This window comes from Dendropsophus ebraccatus, chromosome 2, assembly GCF_027789765.1.
Source record: "Dendropsophus ebraccatus isolate aDenEbr1 chromosome 2, aDenEbr1.pat, whole genome shotgun sequence".
NCBI lineage: Eukaryota > Metazoa > Chordata > Amphibia > Anura > Hylidae > Dendropsophus > Dendropsophus ebraccatus.
Genome location: NC_091455.1, coordinates 54798741 through 54817791, shown reverse-complemented (window position 1 = coordinate 54817791; position 19051 = coordinate 54798741). Strand labels below are relative to the sequence as shown.

Here is a 19051-nt window from a genome sequence, read left to right as displayed (position 1 = left end):
AAACTGCCTCCTTGTAACTGAGTGAATACTGGGGAGAGGGACAGTACAATCAACTATTAACTACTGCATAATCTTCTTAACTTCATTAACAGCAGTAATGTTCCTGTAATCCAGCATTAGCAGGACCTGACAAATTCCTGTTTATCAAATGTTCTGAATTACCAGTTGATTACAAAAATGGTGTCTGGTTGTGCTCAAAAGTTTACATACTCCAGCAGAATTTTTGCTTTCTTGTCCTTTCTTCAGAAAATATGAATGATGGCACAAACTTTTTTCCCACTCATGGTTAGTGGTTGGGTGAAGCCATTTATTATCATACTACTGTGTTTTTTCTTTTCTTTTTAAATCAGATCAACAACTAAAAGCATCCAAATTACCCTGATCAAAAGTTTAGTTCTTAATACTGTGTATTGCCCCCTCTAACATTAATGACAGCTTGAAGTCTTTTGTGGTAGTTGTGGATGAGGTGCTTTATTTTCTCGGATGGTAAAACTACCCATTCTTCTTGGCAAAAAGCCTCCAGTTCCTGGGCTTCTCGCATGAACTGCGCGCTTGAAATCTCCCCAGAGTGACTCAATGATATTGAGGTCAGGAGACTGAGATGGCCACTCCAGAACCTTTAGGGTATATTCACACGAACGGGCTCGCAGCGAGATTCTCGCTGCGAGCCCGGCAGGTCCTGGCAGTTCCCATACACTACATACTTGCTGCGGTCTAAACGACCGCAGTGAGTATGTAATTATACCGCCCTTAACCCCTTCTCCCGCCCGGCTCCCCCGCTGTAAGCATACATTACCTGTCCTCGCTGCACGGGTCCGGCGTCCTGCTCTCCTGTCCGGCCAATTAGTGTGTTGCCCAGCCGCAGCCACTGATTGGCCGGGCGGGAGAGCAGGACGCCGGACCCGTGCAGCAAGGACAGGTAATGTATGCTTACAGCGGGGGAGCCGGGCGGGAGCAGAAGGGGTTAAGGGCGGTATAATTACATACTCGCTGCGGTCGTTTAGACCGCAGCGAGTATGTAGTGTATGGGAACTGCCAGGACCTGCAGGGCCCGTTCGTGTGAATATACCCTTAATTTGTTCTGCTGTAGCCAGTCACATGTCGACTTGGCCTTGTGCTTTGGATCGTTGTCATGCTGGAACGTCTAAGTACATCCCATGCACAACTTTGCCTCCAGTATTTGCGGATAACATGCTGCATTAATCTTTCCTTCTACTGTGACCAAGTTTCCTGTGCCTTTTTGTAGCTTACACATCCCCAAAGAATCAGTGATCCACCTCCGTGCTTTACAGTAGGAATGGTGTTCCTTTCATCATAGACCTTGATGACATCTCTCCAAATGTAACATTCATGGCTGTGGCCAAGAAGTTAAATTTTTGGTCTCCTCAGTCCAAAAGAGCTTGTTCCAGGAGTTTTGAGGCTTGTCTCTGTGCTGTCTGGCATATTGTAGACAAGATACTTTGTGGCATTTGCGCAGTAATGGCTTTCTTCTGGCGACTCGACCATGCAGCCCATTTATGCCTAAGTGCCTCCTTATTGTGCATCTTGAAACAGCCACACCGCTTTTTTTCAGAAATGTTTCAGTTGATGTTATTTGTGGGTTTTTCTTTGCATCCCGAACAATTTTCCTGGCAGTTGTGGCTGAAATTTTTTTTGTTTGCCTACCGAACTGTGGTTTGGTTTTTACAGAGCCCCTGACCTTTTTTCTATTTGTTAATCACAATTTGACTGGCATTATCAATTCCTTGGGTAGCAGAACAAAGTGAAGGTTCTGGAGTTGCCATCTCAGTCTCTTGACCTCAATGTTATTGAGCCACTCTGGGGAGATCTTAAGTGCGCAGTTCATGCAAGACAGCCCAGAAGTTGACAGGAACTGGAGGCTTTTTGCCAGGACAGGGATTCCACATTTGTGCTTTCTGTGATTTATTTTTTTTTTTTTTGGTCTGGTGTGACGTTTTAGTTCCTAAACTTTTTGGTAGGCAAAAGATGATTTATTACTGTATCACTGTAAATCTATGCTTATTGTGAGGTCAATGTGTATTGATCAAGAAATAATTAAATCTTTATTAGTATGGAGCTCATTAATCCCCTCATTTATAAGCTAGAAATGTCTCTATAGAGAGGCATTGCTTTTAACAGGAGCTGTCTTATTTTATTTCTCCTGCAAATATGTGACTTGAATACTTGATGCCAAGTTTCCCCACAGGTTACGTTTGACAACTGAGGGGTCCTAGAAACGGACACATGTTATCTGCTTATCTTGAAGAATCTTTCCATTATACCGTTAATCCGTTACACCCCAATAATGCAACTAGTTTTTGCAATTCAGTAACAATGTGCTAAAAGACCACCACTAGTTCACACCTAGCATTTAGTGCATGTTTAATTGGCGCAAATTTGCCACATGTTTGCAATTTTGCTTTAAAATATCAATATTCTTGATGCGGTTTTGACGGAATCACAGAAAAAATGTTGATATTTTATTGTGAATTGCACAATTCAAGGCAAAGTAGTGCTAATTAAAGGTTCATTAAATGATATGTGTGAAAATAGCCTGAGTAATGCGTTTTGCGATCGCTTAAGCCTATCTCACAAATTGGTTGCGAACGATCAACGACGATTTGAGAACTTGTTGAAAGATCAAAATTAAAGATTTCTCGCTCGTCATTTGATCGTTTGCTGCGTTTACACGTACGATTATCGTTCGAATTCGATCGTTCCGTGTAAACGCAGCATTATATAGTTCAATTAGAGGAAATCCATGTTAACCCTCACAGACTAATGTTCTTCTTACAGCTCTTGACTGTGCAAACTTGGCAACAGGTTGGAACTCCAAGAAGAATGTAATAGACTGCAAACATAGAAAATCCTCAAAATACAAATATTCCAGTTGTTCCCCCCCCCCCCCTCCCCCCTTATGTTGGAATTAAAACTAGGAAATTATATAAAGAATAAATAGGAATCGTTGTGTTGCGAAGACTGCTACAACCATTCAGCATAGACCTTAGATTGTCTAGGGAGCCATCTTTTTTTAACTTCAACTTTTAACTTGGAAAGACCTCTGAACATTTAGTTTACAGAGTAGGGTAGGGGGATACTCATGCTCCCCACTGTATGGGGTTGTTTAGTCAGTGCTATTTCAGCCTCGGCTTACCTTGTTTTTTATTAGGGAATGTATAGGGTCTATGTTTATTACAGACTCGTCCCTATTGATTCCCTGTGAATCGAAATCCGCCTGACTCGGACCATAAACCTGGCCAATCAATTCTAGCATCTCCTATCGATAGCTTTCATCTGGTCAGTAAGTGTAGGCTCTCCTGCCACTAGTAATGTGTGCACGCTGACTTAATGAATTATGCATACGCAGGTTAAAGTGACAAACGCTTTTCATGATTAAGCAGGAAGAAGAGAAGAAAAGCTGCGTGGCAACAGAGTTTATAACCCAGAGAGCACATCAATTGAGGCTAACGTCTGAGCTTGATATCAAGCGGGAATCTTTAGATTATCTAAAAAGGTTTTTACTTATTAAAATTTAATTTGCTCCCGGGCTTTGCTTCAGTAGTACGGTCCTAGCAAATGGCTATAATTAGATTAGGAGGCTTCTAAGCGCTGGTGACAGTAGCAGAGCCTCAGTGAGCATGTGCTAATTTCTGCCATGGATCTCTTCCCCATTGGCTGCTCATGTTGCTGCTTACCTCCTTCCATAGGTTTTCTCAGTAATCTTTGTGTGCTGCGTTAGAAACACAGAGGTATTGTGTTCTCGCAGTAAGTGGCGAAGGAGCTTGGAGCAGAGGATAAAGAGAGACCCACCAGCCAGAGACATCCCTCTCCCTTGGAAGGATCATACTTGACTACAAGCAGAGGTCAACCAAGAGGGTACATCTGCCCTTTTATATCCACTCTCTACTATACGGCCATGCATGAAATGAATGGTCTTGATCATGTAATCTGTTTAATGTGCTGTGCCGTTCTATTACTGTGATTTATATTGTGTGCCGGGAATGTCACAGCGGCTGTGTCCAGTGCCTTTCTTCATGTTCTTGTTTCGTACGAGGGGTCTTGTTCTTTGAAAGTAAATTCTGATGACTTTTATGCAATATGATGATCAGTATGCAGACGCTACATCATGAGCATGATGTCATATGATTTTGTAGAGTAGGAGAGTAGGTTTTACTTTGTGCGTATAGACTTGAATGCACTCCAAACTTTATGATGTAGTGCGTGAGCTTATCTTCTAGATTAGCTTCTCGTGATCTCTCTTACTTACGCTCGGGAATTATATATGCTTCCCTAGAGTCCGTCTGGCACATGTCTGTGTTATTGTATGGTGCAAATGTAGGGCAGCAATAGGTGTAATAACTTACAGCAGGTAAAAAGCCTTTGCTACAGTTATTTTTGTTTTAGTCAAACAGTAAGATTAGAGGGGTATTCCAGTAATTTTTTACTTTTAATATGTTGCCGCCCTGGCAGAGAACATAACAAAAACGTCCAGTCTTACCATTCCATGCTCCGCTGTCATCCTACATGATTTTCGAGTCAATGGCTGAATGATCCCACCACCATTTCCGAGACTGGTCTTGGCAACGACAGCCCCCATCCGTCAATCACTAAACATGGTGCTGTCCCATCTCTGTCAGTGATTGGCTAAGCAGACTGTTCCTGCCGAGATGAGTGGAGATGGGATCATTCAGCCAGGGACCTGAAAAATGATGGCGGAGGAAAGGTAAGAATAGCCTGTTTTTTTTTTTTTTGTTACTTTTTGTCACCTTTTTCGGCTCCCGTGATTGCTAGGACTCCTACCAGTTGGCTTCCCAATATACACTGTGTATAGGAGATAACTTTGTAATTTGGAAATACTCCTTTAAAAAGGGTGGACTACAGAAAGCGGACTTTTACTGCCGAGACAAGGCAGTCTCTGAAATGGAGGTGGGATCATTCAGCCGGGAACCTCAAAAATAACGCAGGAGAAAAGGTAAGAATAGCCTGTTTTGTTATGTTTCCAACAACATATTAAATGTTAAAGATGAGCAGAATACCCCTTTAAATATCTTTTCAGTCATTAGCAAGCGACTCTGCAACTTTTTTTTTTAATTATTATTGATCTCTGTACAAATTGAGGAAACGTTCTTGCCTATTTGCCAATAGATCCCAAATCATGGCATGTTGTAAGCTTCACCTTCATTCTGTTCCCAAAAATGGCTACTATGTGGTCCAGTTTGCAAAATGAGACATGGCCGCACATTTGCCAGACTTTCAGGCCTGTTAAATATACTAGTTATGACCGAACCCAGACTAAAGTTGTGAGTAATTGTTCAGTGAATGACCTGACTGTTCCAAATTTAGGATAATTTTTGTTTTAAAAGTTGTTGTTTTTTTTGTTTTGTTTTTTTTTCTCCATGGACAAACTTTTTTTTTTTTTTTTTTTTAATTTATATTACATGCTCTCTTTCTGTCTTTCTTTCGGTCTTTCGGTCTTTCTTTCTTTCTGTCTTTCTTTCTGTCTTTCTGTCTTTCTGTCTGTCTGTCTGTCTGTCTGTCTTTCTGTCTTTCTGTCTTTCTGTCTGTCTGTCTGTCTGTCTGTCTTTCTGTCTTTCTGTCTGTCTGTCTGTCTGTCTGTCTTTCTGTCTTTCTGTCTTTCTGTCTTTCTGTCTTTCTGTCTTTCTGTCTGTCTGTCTTTCTGTCTGTCTGTCTTTCTTTCTTTCTGTCTTTCTTTCTTTCTGTCTTTCTTTCTTTCTGTCTTTCTTTCTTTCTGTCTTTCTTTCTTTCTGTCTTTCTTTCTTTCTGTCTTTCTTTCTTTCTGTCTTTCTTTCTTTCTGTCTTTCTCTTTCCTTTTTCTTTTCTCATTCAGCATATTTGTTTTAAAATTAATTTCCCTTTCACAATAATCCTTTTTGTCTTTTTAACCCCTGTAGATTTGGTGAAGGTCTTTTCCTGTGTCACTAAATAAAGGCAGACCTTCTATCTGTTTTCGCAGCCACTAGGTCATACAGCTGGCTCAGCGCCAAAATTTTTCTGAAGTGTTAGTTGGTTTTGTCTAGATAAAAATAAGATAAATGGCCATGTGTGAAGCGAGACGTGTGCTGATGCTGCACGTGCTTTCAGCCTCCTACACTGTTTGTTTTTTATATGTGTATTAGAACTTTAAAATATATATTGTTACTATATGTTTTTTACTATTGTTTATGAAGAGAAGACAAGATAAGAGTCTAATAATCTAGAGCACTTATGGTCTATAAGGTGAGCCCAGATAAGATGCAATTCTTAGAAGTCCCATAGGCAATGAATAGAGCGCTGAACTCCCGTGTGCAGTGCATACCATTCACTTTTTTCGTCTCTGCTAGGGCTTCCAGCAGTTGGCTTCCCAACATATACTGTGGATAAGATATAACTTTATAAGTTGGTAAGACTCCTTTAAGAAGGGTAGACTACAGAAAGCTACTAGTTGTGTCCACAACACAGAGCCAGAGGGGGTGACCTCTTATCCATGATAACGTTTTAAAGGGAATGTGTCACGTTAAACATCTACCAGCAGCACATTACAGATCAAAAGGAAATACAGTGGTGCCTTGGTTTAAGAGTAACTTGTTTTAAGAGCATTGCTTTGGTTTAAGAGCTCCCTGTACTGGGTGGCAGGGCAAGTGAAGGAGGGGCATGGTCTGCATAGCGTGGTCTACAGCACTGTACTCTGACCCAGGAAGTCTCCCTCACCTTCCAAATCATAGCAGATCCACTTCAGGCTGGGGCTTACATCAGGGGACAGGACTGTGGAGGTAATCTCTCCATAGCTGTAACCCCTCTCTCCCCGGACATAGAGTACTGCTATACTGTGCCCACATCTGCCCTGCTCATTCCTTCATGCTCCTTGCAGTCTCTGTCAGCCCTTGTGTTCCCCATCCTCTCCATTACTGTACAGTAACTTATAATATCACATGTTCTGCTGTTTCTGAATGTTTTTCATCTGTTTTACATGTTATTCAAAGTAATAAATCATTATTTTTGGGGTGTGAAACCAATTGTCTGCATTTCTATGATTTCTTATGGGAAAATTTGCTTTGGTTTAAGAGTGGATTAGAATTACAAGCATGGCCCCGGAACGAATTATGCTCGTAATCCAAGGCACCACTGTTTAGTTTTGTAGTAAAAGTTACAGTATCACTTATTATTTGGATCTGCTCATTCTGGACTTAGGAGTCCAGTGGGTGGCTCTAAACAGTAATTGCCTTTAAAGGAATAAATAAATTAAATAAAAAAAAAAAAAATATATATATATAAATATTCAAAAGTCTGTTTGTTGGTCAGCTCACCTGCTGTGGTATAGCCGTCGGTACACGGTAAGACCCGGAGCCAGGGTCACAGCATACCAGAGAAAAAAGTCCAGCACCAGGTCGGCATATACCATTAAAATTCCATACTTTATTAGAAAATCTTCACATAGGACAGTAATAAAAGTTTACGCGTTTCAGCGCTTCTCGCGCCTTGTTCACAACTGAAGCATGCTTCAGTTGTGAACAAGGCGCGAGAAGCGCTGAAACGCGTAAACTTTTATTACTGTCCTATGTGAAGATTTTCTAATAAAGTATGGAATTTTAATGGTATATGCCGACCTGGTGCTGGACTTTTTTCTCTGGTATATATATATATATAATATATATAATATATATATATATTATATATATATATATATATATATATATATATATATATATATATATATATATATATATATATATATATATATATATATATATTTTATATATATTTATATATATATATATTATATACTTAGACTATGTTCACACAACGTATCTTTTACAAAAATCACGGCTGTTGTTGCAAATTGCAACAACGGCCGTGATTTATGCAAAAGATAGGTTGTAATTGAATGAATGGAAGTGTATATAATATACGCTCCAGCCACTATTCCAACTGGCCACACAAAAAAACTGGCATTTCAGTTTTGTGCGTCCACTATTCATTAAATAGCGGCCGCACAGACATGTCAGTTCACACAATGGAGAGTGCAGCTCTGGCCGCACGCTCCATTGTGTGCAGCGGTGAATTGGGATGTGGGCGCATCCCGTTTCAACAGAAAGGAAGATCATCCGGCCGGGATGATCTTCACTGACACTGGCCATTCTGTGACAGAACGGCCCGTTTCATACGATGTGTGAACCCAGCCGCCTACAGTAACACTTCCCATTAGACTTAAAGAGCAGGGATTTTAATCAGTAAGTTACAAGAAACACTGAATGTCTTTTCTGTGAGTCAAACAGCAGAATTATGAATGCAGCTCTGGGTTACGAGACACGCTGTGATTCAAGATAAGTATGCTATAAGTAAACTACAGAAATTTTCACGGAACTATATCTATATATAAACTGCAAATAGTGAACATCTGTCATTGCTACACAGTTGTCGCCAATGTTTGCTTTTCATAAGCTAAAGTATGGAATAATGATATTATTTGGTGGAATTACTATAATATCTTTGCAGATCTATTTCTATCAACTCGTGGCATGTTTTGTTGCGTGTAAATGTTCTGAGTGGTTATGCCATTAGAGAAGTTGTATGAAATGATCGAATTTGACTCTAAAAATTGTTGGTTTTTTTAGACTTCTACATATAGGTGAGGTACCAACGAGCAGTGATGCCACAACCGAGATGGAATAAATCAATATGCAAACAGGCCTGCATCAGGCTCATAAGGAACCAGGCTCCACCCCCTCTGCAGTTCTCACACATGGAGGGGACTGATAGAAGTTCATTATCTCCACTCATGCATGCTGGGAAATTTTTAATGGAACCCAGAGGAAAATGAAATGGGGAATGCTTGGTATGTAATGTAAACGTCATTTCAAAAATCAGCCTGGAGGCGGCTTAAATTCATTAAATAAAAATAGCAGTAGAGCAGTATAGCTGCCTTTGACCTAGCTGTAAATTATGCAAAGTATTTGTCAGAACGTGACCAAAAAATGTTTCTCTGCCATTACCTTCTGTAGGCCACAGTGTGCTGTTTATGAGAAATACATTGTAGTGGTCGGCTCACCTGAAGCTGGTGGTAGGAGTTGGACACGCAGAACAGAAAGGGATTATGCTGATACATAGGAAAAAGGAAATCCGTATCCAGCATCCTTAAAATCCAGTACCTTTTATTGTTATCCACTTAAAATATAGGGTTAAAGGGGAATTCCAATTCCCCCCCCCCCCCCCCCACGATCTATCCTGTGAATAGGGGGCAAGTTAGTTTTATGTTGGAAAACCTCTTTAGAGTGAATGTACCAGCAGTACATTTGCTTTAAAGCGACTCTGTACCCACAATCTGTCCCCCCACCCCCAAACCACTTGTACCTTAGGATAGCTGCTTTTAATCCAAGATCTGTCCTGAGGTCCGTTCGGCACGTAATGCAGTTATTGTCCTAAAAAACAACTTTTAAGCTTGCAGCCCTGTGCCCTATGGGCGTGGCTTAAAATTTGGGCCCTAACCTTGCACCACCCCACCATCCCTCCTCCCCACCCTCTTCATCATCAGGAATGCCACTGGAGCATTTTCTGCATGCTGAACATTGCACAAGTGCCTTAACGATCCAGCCCATGTTCCGGGCTGCCACAGGTGGGGAATAGGAGACAATCTGCCTGGAGCATTCCTAATGATGAAGAGGGTGGGGAGGAGGGACAGAGAGGGTGTGCCAGCCTAATGCATACAGTCTAGTTTAAAAGTTGTTTGTTAGGACAATAACTGCATCACCTGCTGAACCGATCCCAGGACAGATCTTGGATTAAAAGCAGCTATCCGAAGGTACAAGTGGTTTGGGGGGGGGGGGGGGGGTGGAAGGACAGATTTTTTTTTTTTTTTTTTTTTATCATGGTCCACTTCCCGTGTACAGCGCTATTCTATTCCCGGGCACCTGCCAGGGCTGAAGCACTGCAGGAAACCCCCGCGCCAATGCCGTTCTTTCCCTGTAAAAATCTTAAAGTGAATGTACTGCTGCGCAGACAGTAAAATCCAGTAAACGTCTCTTGTGCTGGTTTATCCTTATGAGAACAAAGTGGTCGAGCAGTAAAAATCTATCAAGTCTGATTCCCCATCTCCACTGACTTCATCTGCCTGTGGAGTCAGAACCACCAGTGTATGGAGACCTTTAGTCATAGAAAGAGCTCATCAGCCAAAGTTTGAAATGCATTAGCCTGGATTTAGTGATGTGTGCCTTAAAAGGGAACGCCGGAAAAATGTTTTTTCTTTTTGTTTTTTTTCATATCAACTGGTGCAGATTTGTAAATGACTTCTATAAAAAAAAAAACTTAAGTCTTCCAGCACTTATCAGCTGTTGTATGTTGTGCAGGAAGTGTGGGAACTGTCAGAGAAATAGCAAATACTCATAGAACACCTCCTCTGCTCTGACACGAACAGAGGTGGCAGCAGAGAGCACTGTCATAGACTGGAAATAATACACCACTCCCTGCAGGACATTCAGCAGCTGAGAAGTACTGGAAAGCTTGAGGTTTTTTTTTTAATATAATTTACAAATCGTTATATACCATTTTAACTCTTAATTTAAAGGATATCAATTGATAGGATTATATTTTAGGGATGCTTTTCTTTAGTTTGTTCGGTGTGTTGTTCATGGTAACGTGATATGTAGGTGGACCTTAAACATTCCCTAAACAACCTGTATCTGCTGGGCTAGGTCAGGGAATAGTCTTTTCTGACCTTTTTAGTGCACATTTCCAGAGAAGCATATGTAGGAACTGCTATACATGCATTCCCTGAATAATTTCAGTTCTGCCCCAGGGTGATGGTTACACATGTGAAAATGCTGTGCAATAAGTCAATAGTTTGCTTACATCAATGGCATCAAACAACTATAAGTGAATATAACAGATTAATAAAGGAAACCTGTCATCACTTTCATGCTGCCTGAACCATGAGTCATTCCTAGGTGGTTTTCTGTCCTTAACTAAATTTGATTTGGTAAAACTCAGCCTTAATTGATAGATTTATTCCTATACCCAAACAGGATGATGGGGTGAGAGAAATCCCTATGGACTGTCACAATTACTGTTGGTTCAGGCAGCATGATGACAGGTCCTTATTTCACATCCCTGTTAGGATATATAGATACCATAAATTGGTTGGGTACCAATGTTCGACCCCTTTTGTCATACAAAGCCTAGAAAATTAAAGTAGTACACCGGCAACATTTTTCTCCTTTCACATTAACTGGTTTCAGAAAGTTTATGTAGATTTTAAATTTTACCTAAAATTTGAAAAATGTTAAGTCTTCCTATACTTATCAGCTGCTGGATGTCCTGAAGGAAGTGGTGTATTTTCAATCTGACAACAGTGCCCTCTGCTGCCACCTCCTCTGTCCATGACAGGTACTGTCCAGAACAGGAGAGGTTTTCTATGAGAATTTGCTACTGCGCTGGACAGTTCCTGTCTCGGACAGAGGTGGCAGCAGAGAGCACTGTGTCAGACTGGAAAGAATTCACTACTTCCTGCAGGACATACAGCAGCGGATAAGTGCTGAAAGACTTTAGATTTTGAAGTAGAAGTGATCAAATCTATATAACTTTCTGACACCAATTGATTAGAAATAATTTATTTTTTTTGCTGGAGTACCCCTTTTAAGGCCATGTTCACACCCCGTCATAATGATGGCCATTTTTAATCATCATGGAACAACATATAACTGCCGTTATTTTAAAATAGTTTTTTGTTTTTTTTAAATAACTGCCATTGTTTGCTGTTACATGATGACCGTCCACTAAAAACAGCCATCAATATGACGGTTGTGAACATAGTGGCTACCATCGCGGTTGACTAAGGTGCACTCTATATTATATGGGGGTCATGTGATGGCAGCTGTTTGTTGTTTACGTAGAGGAACCAAAATCTTTTCCCGACTATTATCATTGGTACCTATATGGAAGCACGAACATGCTCACATACAAGATTGCATCCTTGCTGTATTAGCCTTTTTATCTTCCTGCCATTATTACCCACCCCAATCAGCTTTTATGTTGCTGATGGGTAAAAAAAAAAAAAGGGGGGGGGGGGTTGGAGCGCGGGCTTAAAAAGTGTGTGTTTATAGCTATATTAATCATGGATATAGGACACTAAGGTTAAAAGATCTAGGCCAAGTGACAAGAATAGATATTATAGGGTGGATCAATGTTTACAAGACACAAGTGATTCAGGACACAGGAAAAAAGGGAATGGAATGTATGTGGACAAGGCCATAGAATAGGGGAATGAAAAGAAGCAATGACGTAACCAGAAAGCATTGACAGAAGTGAATGGCTTTATGATTAAACTCTAATTAGGTTGCAGAGGTTAAAATCAATTGTCATCACAGGAATCTCACTGAGGCTCCTGGGTCTTCATTCATTTAAGGCTCTCTAATTTTGGAATAGTTTATGAGTAAACCACACGTTTTAGGTAGAATCGGGAACTTACTGGGAATTGTCAGATTTTTAGACGCTTAGGGGGAGATTTATCAAACTGATGTAAAGTAGAACTGACTCAGTTGCCGCTAGCAACCAATCAGATTCCAACTTTCATTTTCCAAAGAGTCTGTGAGGAATGAAAGGTGGAATCTGATTGGTTGCTAGGGGCAACTAAGCCGATTTCACTTTGCACCATGTTTGATGAATCTCGGCCTTAGTCCTCAAAGTTGACAGAATTATTAAAATGACCGTGTTTGATTAGTCTGTTACATCTGTAGACTGTTTAGACCCCCCCCCCTAAAATGCAGTGATAAATCAGCCCTAATGTTTGAAAGGGGAAAGAATAGGTTAGCTAGTATTTCTAAATAGGCCCTGTCAATTTAAAAAGAACTTTCAACATGTCACACAGATGTGTTAAGTTTTGATCACTCATGGTCTGGGTTTTATAGACACCCACCAATCATTAGAATTAGGAGAAGCACTCAGCCAAGTTCTTCTCTCCCTGGCTTATCGCCCTTTCTGTCTGAGCAGACAGCCTCTATTGCAAGTCTATAAGCCTATCTCCTGCAGTGAGATGGGTAGAGCATCAAGCTATGGAATGAAGTACTCAGCCATGCACCTTTTCTGGCTCGATGGGTGTCTGGACAACCAGATCCCAGGAACCATTTCAGGGGTCTATGCACATTAGATAAAATTTGGTTAAACTGGTCTGTCGCGGTGTTGAGGTGGTTGGCATTGGGTTTGTTGGATTGCCACATGGCCCATTATTTTACTTGTGCTAAAGATAAGGCTCTGTCTCTCAGCAACAGATTTCATTCAAAGTTGTAAGTATATGTATAAAGAGGCTTGTGGAAATGCTCATTCATTAGCCCCGCCAATAGCTGAGGACTCAATGTGCATTTGCACTGACTACAGTTAAAGGGGTTGTCCAGCGCTACAAAAACATGGCCACTTTCTTCCAGAGACAGCCCCACTCTTGTCTCCAGCTTGGGCGGGGTTTTGCTGCTCAGTTCCATTGAAGTGAATGGTGCTTAATTGCAAACCACACCTGAACTGGAGACACGAGTCGTGTTGTCTCTGAAAGAAAGTGGCCATGTTTTTGTAGCACTAGATAACCCCTTTAAGGTGAGGTAGGCCTATAAATGTGCCCATTAACTCAAGATGGCTAAGGTGTTTCAAGGGGCCAAAATATCCTTTGTGCTGACGGTGCAAAAGACTTGGGGGTCTTCCTTGTCATGACAGCCTAGGGACCTTTTATGGAACAGTGTTGTGCCTGGTACTTTGTATGAATAATTTCTCTCTAGATATTATTTATATGCAGAGGATGGGACTGATCATGATAACACAATGTCCCATATTATGGAGACTCCTGAGATCTCTGCTTCATGTCACCCAAGGGAAGGACAATTTTGGGGTTTGTGAGACTGATGCTCCTGGGCTGTAACACTTTAATAATATGCCTGTCGTTGGCAGCCCTGCTCATTTCTTGCTGTAAATTGCCCGGCTAGGAAAGGAAGTGCTGGAGAGATGGGAGTTTCGCGTGATTGCATGCTTTGAGGCAGAAACTTTGGTCTGAGTGACAAGCACTTTTCCCAACTTGCCATAAGTAATTGTTGGGTAGATTGATGGAAGTCTTTACCAAGCTCACCGCTACAAGGATTCCTATCACATTTTCAGAAGTTTCTCTTTCTTGGCTTAAATGTTTGGCTTTTTAATGTTCGTAACCAGACAATACTGTTTCAAACCCCATTATTACTATTATAATAGGCAGCGCGTCTCTGATTAGTTAACTAATCCAGAAATAGTGAGTACATAGAACTGTAATCGGAAAAGGGATGAGTGCAACTTGAGCATGCTAGAGTCTGATTGTTCAACATGTGAATACCAGTGGCTGCAGAAGTCAGACGTAGCTCTATGGAGTCCTGGAAAATATGGATAGGGTTGTGCTCATCTCTAATTCAGAACACTATAGAAAACTAGCAAATATCTACTAGTACTTGTATAAAGTTTAGTTTTTTAATGTATTTTTAAAAAAATATACATTCGAGTGGAGGTGCTTAAATAATAATAATAATAATAATAATAAAAAAAATATATATACTCATCTGCCCTGATCCCCTGCAGCTGCTGTTCTTATTGCTCTCTGTACATAAAGGTCCTCTGCTCCTGCAGAAATTACCAGCTGAGCCAGTCACTGGCCACAACTTTGTCCTGCCTTGGGCATTGATTGGCTAATCGGACCTTTTCTGCAGGGAAGAAATGTCAGGGAAAAGTGGAGAATTTCAGGGACTAGGAGCCATCCGAATGGCAGCTGTTGAGGGGTAAAAACAGGTGAGTATTTATTTATTTATTTTTTTTTACTTTGAAAGCACCCTCTTTTTTTATTTTTAAACACTTTGTATGCTTGGAATATCTTTTCAGTTATCATAAATAATAAGGTTTACAACTTTCTACTCTACTTTCTAATGAACTTTTTCAGCGTTTTAAGTTCTTCAATTGTTTGCAACCAGAGGCTGAAAACCGCTGTGGTGTCTTAGTTACTCACAGAGCAGAACGTTTGATATAGGGTTATGAATCCAAACAGTGCCCTGTGTGCTAAACAAAGCAGTAGTACAAACCTTTTTTGTCTTTGACTGCAGACCTATTGCTCTCATCTATACAAAGGATCTGTAATAAACTAGCTCTGTAAGGCTACAACGTCCTTTTTTGGCCGTATTTCTTTTTGGGTGACCTTCAATTTGAGACAAAAATACGTCCGTGTTATGCACATTGTGACCTTAATTTGCAAATACGCCTGTATTTTTGCTTCAAAAAGGCGACCAAAATTAGGCCAAAAAGATGCCACCTCCATAAATCTTCACTGCTCCTGTGTTTCTTATATAATGTAGTGAACTCCTATAAGGCTGCCGAACGCGGCAGCAGCGAGCGGGTGAGTGCGGGAGGGGCGGCGGGTACCTGCGGGGGGGGGGGGGGGGGGTGTGCTGCCCGGGTGATATCGATATCGGCCGAATACGGACGATAATCATTCCGTGGAATAGGGCCTTAAAGCACACAGCCACCAGCTCCACCCAGCTCATTCTAGAGATCAGTGGGGGGTGTAAAACTTTTCACTGTGACATGTAAATAAAGGGGACATTAACACTGTAATACCTGACACTGCCATACCATTGGGCCTTGATAAATATATTGATGTTGCTATAGAATTTGCCATCCGCTCTGCTGATCCTGGAGATGAGAGAAGGTCAGCCCATCATAGGTTTCCCCTTGATAGAAAATTCCTTTAATAGTCTTTCTCATGGTAGCTCCGTTTGTATGACTGCTCCATGTTTGTGTGGGTTTCCTCTAGGTATTCTGGTCTGCAGCGTAGGTTGGCGCTATATAAATTATTCCACAGTAAGTCACAGAGTATGCATAACATCATTTAATATTTCACCATTGTTTTAGCTTTGATATAGAAGGATATATATATATATATGTCCGAGAACATTTGGTAAAATCTATAAGTTGTTCTTAGTAATCAGTATTCATTAGAGAAGAGAAATTGCTGGTGCATATTGATTCATTTCTCGCCCAGTGGTTTAATCTCGGTTCAGCGACTCCTACTTGTGTGATGCTTATTACTATAATTCTGTTCCATTTTCTGGCTGAGCCCATCATAAATAATGTTATCTGCTTACAATGTAAAATGAGGGGGCTGTGATGTGTTACCACTTCTCGGGATGAGTCACTCGGCCATGTTTGTTCACCATTACTTTCTACAAAATCTACCTACTCTCTGTATCCTGCCGCCTTCTAGTTTATTATAGTTTGTAGTCAGAAGTCCAAAGGTGTCTCTGTTTTTTCATGTGGAAATTGCCCTAAGGCTGTGGGTTATGTGAGCTTTAGATGATCCAGTAAGTTATTCCTCTTATTATATTTCTTTATGTTCTAACATGTAAGTGTTGTATCATTAGAAATAGTGGTGGTAGACATTCTGAGGTAAGGCGAGCTTTCTTATCTGTGGTGCGGCATTGTGCCCAAAAATCTGGGTATAACCATTGAAATATATAGGCGATGTGCAAAACCTTAAAGGGGTTGCCCAGCGAAAATCTTTTTCTTTCAAATCAACTGATATCAGAAAGGTATATAGATGTGTAATTTACTTCTATTAAAAAATCTTAAGTCTTACCATACTTATTAGCTGCTGTATGTCCTGCAGGAAATGTTGTTTTCTTTCCAGTCTGACACAGTGCTCTCTGCTGACATCTCTGGCCTAGACAGGAACTGTCCAGAGCAGTAGAGGTTTTCTATGGGGATTCATATAAAACAGAGACAGAGTTTCTGACTCGGCCAGAGATGTCACCAGAGAGCAGTGTGTCAGACTGAAAATAAAACATTTCCTGCAGGACATAGAGCAGCTGATAAGTATGGGAAAACTTGAGATTTTTTAATAGAAGTAAACTACAAATCTATATAACTTTCTGATATAAGTTGATTTGAAAGAAAAAGATTTTCCCTGGACAACCCCTTTAAGACAAAAGGGATTAGTTCTTCTGGCCAATATTTGGGTAATGGAACCATGTGAACGCTACAGTTAGCACTGAAAAGGAATTTTAAGAATGGGAAGTCCCCATTAAAAAAAAAAGTTTGTTCTTAGGACTTTCTTTAGTTCATTTTGTAGATGCTCTGGTATTTTGGTTTAAAAAAAAAATATATTAAAAATTAAATGAAACCTGTAAATGGGGTAGACCGCCTTTGGGGCACCTTTTTAAATACTTGGACAACTGCATCTATTATACTGCTCTGGGAAGTACCCATTCAGTACATTTAGTCCCATCTTTGCTTGGTTTGGGTATGGTATGGTTGGGTATTGTGCAGCTCCATTCAAGAAAATGAAATACTCCACGTTACCTGAAGACTGGTGTGGTGCTGTTTTTGCAAAGAAGTAGCTGTGGGTTTGTTTTTAACTTTATATTTAACATTATACTTTGGTCTGACTCAAATTAAGGCCCCCTTTACACCTCCGTGGCCATTTTTATAGTCAGAAAATACTGGTCAGGGAGCCTTTCAGGAGGCTTCAGGAAACCATCAGTGTTTCCTAATCATAAAAACAGAGGAGGAAAAAGAAATTAAACTTGGTTACCTGCTGCAGACGGCTCCTCCAGCTTCTACCTCTGGCTTCATGTGCTTGCACATGAGTCCAGAAAAGTGATTGACAGGGTGGGAACCAATGGCTCCCGTCCCTGTCAAACACAGCATCACATTTAACTGTATGCTCTCCTGATTAGGAGCACGTACAGTTGAAGGGCCAGTGTTGGCCCCTTGCGGTACAGGCCTGGTGTTGTCCCAGGCTGTCAAGCAAAGCATCCAGAATATAATACCGTGAACATTTGTCTGGAGTTCCCTGTATAATTTCTGGGCCTATTTTCCAACATGGACAACAATCAGAAAAAATCCCCTTGGGGTCCTTTTACACACACAGATTATCTGACAGATTATTGAAGCCAAAAACAGGGAACAGACTATAAACAGAGAACAGGATTTAAAGGAAAGGCTGAGATTTCTCATCTTTTCAAATCCATTCCTGGCTTTGGCTTCAATAATCTGTCAGATACATCTGTATGTGTAAAAGGACCCTTAGAATCATATGGGTCAAGAAATGTATCTGGATTTCCCTAAAGTGTAAATGGGGCTTAAAGAGCAACCTCTCCTGACCTGTCTATTTTTGTAAATATTAGTTTTCCCTGTAAATTAACAATTCATCAGCATTTTGTTTCTTGGAACACTCCTTTACTATTCACCTGCTGTTGCCTTTGTCGATGTGCTGTCTCTGTACACTGATACTGTCCAATCGGCGCTGATGTGTCAGACTATTATACCCTATTGACAAGGGTAATGGTAACACAAAATGTTTACATATTTATTCATTTCCAGGGGGAATATCAAGAATGGTGCAATGCAGAGCTCTATGGGAATTTGCTCCAGGCTATGGAGAATTACTTCACTTTTCTAGAGAGTTGAAATACGTATTTTATATTTGAAAGTTTCCATTCTTCTGAATAGAAAGTAAAAGTTGTGATCTGATTGGTTGCTGCCTGAACCCGCTCTTTATAGCGTAGTGTTGTGTGTTTTTTTTTTTTGTTTTGTTTTTTTAATCTCCAAATATGTTTGCATGACTTCCTAAACATTGATATGGCTAGATACAGGTCACAGGATGACATTGGTTTTTGTGTGTTTCATAATTTCAGTTTGTGTAACACAAATACAGTTGACAGGTAAAGTGATTTCATCTTCCCCACACTGCACCTATTTTATGTCTCAGTGACCTAGTAGGATATGTCAGATTTGACAAACTGCGCTGACCAGGCATTCACAGTCAATAACTGCAGATGAATCTAGATCAGATGACATTGCTTGAAATGTGAGTGCCAGCGTAGAATGTACCAGGTGAACTTTTTTTTTTTTTTTTTTTTTTTTTTTTTTATAACATGATTTAAATCTTATTCTTTCCTATAATTATTTATGAAGAATCCTAACGATACAGAAAGAAATTTCAGAGCAACTAAATTCATAAAGGGTTATACTGATCTGATTGGTAACTTTTTCTAAACCAGTTGACCAAATT

General features: G+C 40.4%; 1 protein-coding gene across 5 annotated transcripts in view; it reads left to right on the top strand.

Moving 5' to 3' along the window:
• FAM110B (family with sequence similarity 110 member B) overlaps nucleotides 1-19051 on the top strand; it is a 119448-nt gene that overhangs the window by 53806 nt on the left and 46591 nt on the right. The window contains exon 1 of one of the 5 annotated variants that reach the window (XM_069960017.1): nucleotides 3727-3863. The exons of 3 other annotated variants lie outside the window; for them this stretch is intronic. The gene's annotated coding sequence lies outside the window, so the exon portion shown is untranslated. Of the gene's footprint in view, nucleotides 1-3726; nucleotides 3877-19051 lie in introns of those variants that run through there. One more of the 5 variants, XM_069960016.1, reaches the window with a different exon arrangement.